The 6,000-nt window shown below is 44.9% G+C and overlaps 3 non-coding genes and 9 pseudogenes across 3 annotated transcripts; all 12 read right to left on the bottom strand.

The window, feature by feature from the left end:
* Positions 1 to 69: 69 nt before the first annotated feature.
* Positions 70 to 188, bottom strand: LOC149111475 (5S ribosomal RNA). Its single transcript, XR_016207688.1, has one exon. It is a non-coding gene; the product is annotated as a 5S ribosomal RNA (ribosomal RNA).
* Positions 189 to 571: 383 nt separating this feature from the next.
* LOC149111474 (5S ribosomal RNA) lies at positions 572 to 690 on the bottom strand. Its single transcript, XR_016207687.1, has one exon. It is a non-coding gene; the product is annotated as a 5S ribosomal RNA (ribosomal RNA).
* A 384-nt stretch (positions 691 to 1,074) lies between these two features.
* On the bottom strand, positions 1,075 to 1,193 carry LOC149111473 (5S ribosomal RNA; annotated as a pseudogene).
* Positions 1,194 to 1,577: 384 nt separating this feature from the next.
* Positions 1,578 to 1,696, bottom strand: LOC149111472 (5S ribosomal RNA; annotated as a pseudogene).
* Positions 1,697 to 2,079: 383 nt separating this feature from the next.
* LOC149111471 (5S ribosomal RNA) lies at positions 2,080 to 2,198 on the bottom strand (annotated as a pseudogene).
* Positions 2,199 to 2,582: 384 nt separating this feature from the next.
* Positions 2,583 to 2,701, bottom strand: LOC149111470 (5S ribosomal RNA; annotated as a pseudogene).
* A 386-nt stretch (positions 2,702 to 3,087) lies between these two features.
* LOC149111469 (5S ribosomal RNA) lies at positions 3,088 to 3,206 on the bottom strand. The gene has a single exon (XR_016207686.1). It is a non-coding gene; the product is annotated as a 5S ribosomal RNA (ribosomal RNA).
* Positions 3,207 to 3,592: 386 nt separating this feature from the next.
* Positions 3,593 to 3,711, bottom strand: LOC149111468 (5S ribosomal RNA; annotated as a pseudogene).
* A 385-nt stretch (positions 3,712 to 4,096) lies between these two features.
* On the bottom strand, positions 4,097 to 4,216 carry LOC149111467 (5S ribosomal RNA; annotated as a pseudogene).
* A 385-nt stretch (positions 4,217 to 4,601) lies between these two features.
* On the bottom strand, positions 4,602 to 4,721 carry LOC149111466 (5S ribosomal RNA; annotated as a pseudogene).
* A 386-nt stretch (positions 4,722 to 5,107) lies between these two features.
* On the bottom strand, positions 5,108 to 5,226 carry LOC149111465 (5S ribosomal RNA; annotated as a pseudogene).
* A 383-nt stretch (positions 5,227 to 5,609) lies between these two features.
* On the bottom strand, positions 5,610 to 5,728 carry LOC149111464 (5S ribosomal RNA; annotated as a pseudogene).
* Positions 5,729 to 6,000: the final 272 nt, after the last annotated feature.

Genomic DNA, 6,000 nt, shown 5'->3' with positions numbered 1-6,000 from the left:
AGAGGGATCAATGATGTGGAGGCGTATGGAAATCTTCTCTGAAGAGTCCAGTCCCAAAATGGCTCCAAAAGTCTACAACACGGCGAATTCCCAGGTGGTCACCCAGCCAGGTACTGACGCCGCCCAACAGGACTTGACTTCGGTGATCGGACGAGAACCGGTACGTTCCCTGTGGTGTGGTCGTAGACGAAAGAAACAACTCAAACCTTGCCCAATTGCTTGGACTCTCTTTTAAGTCTCTTAGAAGGAAGGCCTTTAATTGCTGTTGTCATGAATTTCCAATTACGTCTCGGCTACTTAACCCAGAGATTCCAAAGCCAGCTAAGACTTCAAATCACAAAAGGGCGATTCTCCAATGGTCAGTCATCAAAGCCACATTCAAGAGATTGCCTCCAGTGTGCTGCTCAGTGTTGCAGTGCTGTAATCAAACAAGAAAATCTTCTAATATGCTGTCAACTTGCTGCAAAAATAATTCCAAAAAAAAAGACAACATTTTGAAAACAGAGGGATCAATGATGTGGAGGCGTATGGAAATCTTCTCTGAAGAGTCCAGTCCCAAAATGGCTCCAAAAGTCTACAACACGGCGTATTCCCAGGTGGTCACCCAGCCAGGTACTGACGCCGCCCAACAGGACTTGACTTCGGTGATCGGACGAGAACCGGTACGTTCCCTGTGGTGTGGTCGTAGACGAAAGAAACAACTCAAACCTTGCCCAATTGCTTGGACTCTCTTTTAAGTCTCTTAGAAGGAAGGCCTTTAATTGCTGTTGTCATGAATTTCCAATTACGTCTCGGCTACTTAACCCAGAGATTCCAAAGCCAGCTAAGACTTCAAATCACAAAAGGGCGATTCTCCAATGGTCAGTCATCAAAGCCACATTCAAGAGATTGCCTCCAGTGTGCTGCTCAGTGTTGCAGTGCTGTAATCAAACAAGAAAATCTTCTAATATGCTGTCAACTTGCTGCAAAAATAATTCCAAAAAAAAAAGACAACATTTTGAAAACAGAGGGATCAATGATGTGGAGGCGTATGGAAATCTTCTCTGAAGAGTCCAGTCCCAAAATGGCTCCAAAAGTCTACAACACGGCGTATTCCCAGGTGGTCACCCAGCCAGGTACTGACGCCGCCCAACAGGACTTGACTTCGGTCATCGGACGAGAACCGGTACGTTCCCTGTGGTGTGGTCGTAGACGAAAGAAACAACTCAAACCTTGCCCAATTGCTTGGACTCTCTTTTAAGTCTCTTAGAAGGAAGGCCTTTAATTGCTGTTGTCATGAATTTCCAATTACGTCTCGGCTACTTAACCCAGAGATTCCAAAGCCAGCTAAGACTTCAAATCACAAAAGGGCGATTCTCCAATGGTCAGTCATCAAAGCCACATTCAAGAGATTGCCTCCAGTGTGCTGCTCAGTGTTGCAGTGCTGTAATCAAACAAGAAAATCTTCTAATATGCTGTCAACTTGCTGCAAAAATAATTCCAAAAAAAAAAGACAACATTTTGAAAACAGAGGGATCAATGATGTGGAGGCGTATGGAAATCTTCTCTGAAGAGTCCAGTCCCAAAATGGCTCCAAAAGTCTACAACACGGCGTATTCCCAGGTGGTCACCCAGCCAGGTACTGACGCCGCCCAACAGGACTTGACTTCGGTCATCGGACGAGAACCGGTACGTTCCCTGTGGTGTGGTCGTAGACGAAAGAAACAACTCAAACCTTGCCCAATTGCTTGGACTCTCTTTTAAGTCTCTTAGAAGGAAGGCCTTTAATTGCTGTTGTCATGAATTTCCAATTACGTCTCGGCTACTTAACCCAGAGATTCCAAAGCCAGCTAAGACTTCAAATCACAAAAGGGCGATTCTCCAATGGTCAGTCATCAAAGCCACATTCAAGAGATTGCCTCCAGTGTGCTGCTCAGTGTTGCAGTGCTGTAATCAAACAAGAAAATCTTCTAATATGCTGTCAACTTGCTGCAAAAATAATTCCAAAAAAAAAGACAACATTTTGAAAACAGAGGGATCAATGATGTGGAGGCGTATGGAAATCTTCTCTGAAGAGTCCAGTCCCAAAATGGCTCCAAAAGTCTACAACACGGCGTATTCCCAGGTGGTCACCCAGCCAGGTACTGACGCCGCCCAACAGGACTTGACTTCGGTCATCGGACGAGAACCGGTACGTTCCCTGTGGTGTGGTCGTAGACGAAAGAAACAACTCAAACCTTGCCCAATTGCTTGGACTCTCTTTTAAGTCTCTTAGAAGGAAGGCCTTTAATTGCTGTTGTCATGAATTTCCAATTACGTCTCGGCTACTTAACCCAGAGATTCCAAAGCCAGCTAAGACTTCAAATCACAAAAGGGCGATTCTCCAATGGTCAGTCATCAAAGCCACATTCAAGAGATTGCCTCCAGTGTGCTGCTCAGTGTTGCAGTGCTGTAATCAAACAAGAAAATCTTCTAATATGCTGTCAACTTGCTGCAAAAATAATTCCAAAAAAAAAAGACAACATTTTGAAAACAGAGGGATCAATGATGTGGAGGCGTATGGAAATCTTCTCTGAAGAGTCCAGTCCCAAAATGGCTCCAAAAGTCTACAACACGGCGAATTCCCAGGTGGTCACCCAGCCAGGTACTGACGCCGCCCAACAGGACTTGACTTCGGTCATCGGACGAGAACCGGTACGTTCCCTGTGGTGTGGTCGTAGACGAAAGAAACAACTCAAACCTTGCCCAATTGCTTGGACTCTCTTTTAAGTCTCTTAGAAGGAAGGCCTTTAATTGCTGTTGTCATGAATTTCCAATTACGTCTCGGCTACTTAACCCAGAGATTCCAAAGCCAGCTAAGACTTCAAATCACAAAAGGGCGATTCTCCAATGGTCAGTCATCAAAGCCACATTCAAGAGATTGCCTCCAGTGTGCTGCTCAGTGTTGCAGTGCTGTAATCAAACAAGAAAATCTTCTAATATGCTGTCAACTTGCTGGAAAAATAATTCCAAAAAAAAAAAGACAACATTTTGAAAACAGAGGGATCAATGATGTGGAGGCGTATGGAAATCTTCTCTGAAGAGTCCAGTCCCCAAAATGGCTCCAAAAGTCTACAACACGGCGTATTCCCAGGTGGTCACCCAGCCAGGTACTGACGCCGCCCAACAGGACTTGACTTCGGTGATCGGACGAGAACCGGTACGTTCCCTGTGGTGTGGTCGTAGACGAAAGAAACAACTCAAACCTTGCCCAATTGCTTGGACTCTCTTTTAAGTCTCTTAGAAGGAAGGCCTTTAATTGCTGTTGTCATGAATTTCCAATTACGTCTCGGCTACTTAACCCAGAGATTCCAAAGCCAGCTAAGACTTCAAATCACAAAAGGGCGATTCTCCAATGGTCAGTCATCAAAGCCACATTCAAGAGATTGCCTCCAGTGTGCTGCTCAGTGTTGCAGTGCTGTAATCAAACAAGAAAATCTTCTAATATGCTGTCAACTTGCTGGAAAAATAATTCCAAAAAAAAAAAGACAACATTTTGAAAACAGAGGGATCAATGATGTGGAGGGCGTATGGAAATCTTCTCTGAAGAGTCCAGTCCCAAAATGGCTCCAAAAGTCTACAACACGGCGTATTCCCAGGTGGTCACCCAGCCAGGTACTGACGCCGCCCAACAGGACTTGACTTCGGTCATCGGACGAGAACCGGTACGTTCCCTGTGGTGTGGTCGTAGACGAAAGAAACAACTCAAACCTTGCCCAATTGCTTGGACTCTCTTTTAAGTCTCTTAGAAGGAAGGCCTTTAATTGCTGTTGTCATGAATTTCCAATTACGTCTCGGCTACTTAACCCAGAGATTCCAAAGCCAGCTAAGACTTCAAATCACAAAAGGGCGATTCTCCAATGGTCAGTCATCAAAGCCACATTCAAGAGATTGCCTCCAGTGTGCTGCTCAGTGTTGCAGTGCTGTAATCAAACAAGAAAATCTTCTAATATGCTGTCAACTTGCTGGAAAAATAATTCCAAAAAAAAAAAGACAACATTTTGAAAACAGAGGGATCAATGATGTGGAGGCGTATGGAAATCTTCTCTGAAGAGTCCAGTCCCAAAATGGCTCCAAAAGTCTACAACACGGCGTATTCCCAGGTGGTCACCCAGCCAGGTACTGACGCCGCCCCAACAGGACTTGACTTCGGTGATCGGACGAGAACCGGTACGTTCCCTGTGGTGTGGTCGTAGACGAAAGAAACAACTCAAACCTTGCCCAATTGCTTGGACTCTCTTTTAAGTCTCTTAGAAGGAAGGCCTTTAATTGCTGTTGTCATGAATTTCCAATTACGTCTCGGCTACTTAACCCAGAGATTCCAAAGCCAGCTAAGACTTCAAATCACAAAAGGGCGATTCTCCAATGGTCAGTCATCAAAGCCACATTCAAGAGATTGCCTCCAGTGTGCTGCTCAGTGTTGCAGTGCTGTAATCAAACAAGAAAATCTTCTAATATGCTGTCAACTTGCTGGAAAAATAATTCCAAAAAAAAAAAGACAACATTTTGAAAACAGAGGGATCAATGATGTGGAGGCGTATGGAAATCTTCTCTGAAGAGTCCAGTCCCAAAATGGCTCCAAAAGTCTACAACACGGCGTATTCCCAGGTGGTCACCCAGCCAGGTACTGACGCCGCCCAACAGGACATGACTTCGGTGATCGGAACGAGAACCGGTACGTTCCCTGTGGTGTGGTCGTAGACGAAAGAAACAACTCAAACCTTGCCCAATTGCTTGGACTCTCTTTTAAGTCTCTTAGAAGGAAGGCCCTTTAATTGCTGTTGTCATGAATTTCCAATTACGTCTCGGCTACTTAACCCAGAGATTCCAAAGCCAGCTAAGACTTCAAATCACAAAAGGGCGATTCTCCAATGGTCAGTCATCAAAGCCACATTCAAGAGATTGCCTCCAGTGTGCTGCTCAGTGTTGCAGTGCTGTAATCAAACAAGAAAATCTTCTAATATGCTGTCAACTTGCTGGAAAAAATAATTCCAAAAAAAAAAGACAACATTTTGAAAACAGAGGGATCAATGATGTGGAGGCGTATGGAAATCTTCTCTGAAGAGTCCAGTCCCAAAATGGCTCCAAAAGTCTACAACACGGCGTATTCCCAGGTGGTCACCCAGCCAGGTACTGACGCCGCCCAACAGGACTTGACTTCGGTCATCGGACGAGAACCGGTACGTTCCCTGTGGTGTGGTCGTAGACGAAAGAAACAACTCAAACCTTGCCCAATTGCTTGGACTCTCTTTTAAGTCTCTTAGAAGGAAGGCCTTTAATTGCTGTTGTCATGAATTTCCAATTACGTCTCGGCTACTTAACCCAGAGATTCCAAAGCCAGCTAAGACTTCAAATCACAAAAGGGCGATTCTCCAATGGTCAGTCATCAAAGCCACATTCAAGAGATTGCCTCCAGTGTGCTGCTCAGTGTTGCAGTGCTGTAATCAAACAAGAAACTTCTAATATGCTGTCAACTTGCTGGAAAAATAATTCCAAAAAAAAAAAGACAACATTTTGAAAACAGAGGGATCAATGATGTGGAGGCGTATGGAAATCTTCTCTGAAGAGTCCAGTCCCAAAATGGCTCCAAAAGTCTACAACACGGCGTATTCCCAGGTGGTCACCCAGCCAGGTACTGACGCCGCCCAACAGGACTTGACTTCGGTCATCGGACGAGAACCGGTACGTTCCCTGTGGTGTGGTCGTAGACGAAAGAAACAACTCAAACCTTGCCCAATTGCTTGGACTCTCTTTTAAGTCTCTTAGAAGGAAGGCCTTTAATTGCTGTTGTCATGAATTTCCAATTACGTCTCGGCTACTTAACCCAGAGATTCCAAAGCCAGCTAAGACTTCAAATCACAAAAGGGCGATTCTCCAATGGTCAGTCATCAAAGCCACATTCAAGAGATTGCCTCCAGTGTGCTGCTCAGTGTTGCAGTGCTGTAATCAAACAAGAAAATCTTCTAATATGCTGTCAACTTG

The sequence above is a fragment of the Orbicella faveolata genome, unplaced genomic scaffold (genome assembly GCF_042242905.1).
Source record: "Orbicella faveolata isolate gen_17 unplaced genomic scaffold, um_ofav_v1 contig_23, whole genome shotgun sequence".
In the NCBI taxonomy this organism is placed as follows: Eukaryota; Metazoa; Cnidaria; class Anthozoa; order Scleractinia; family Merulinidae; genus Orbicella; species Orbicella faveolata.
Note: the sequence above shows the minus strand (reverse complement) of the source record. Positions and strands in the feature narration are given on the sequence as shown.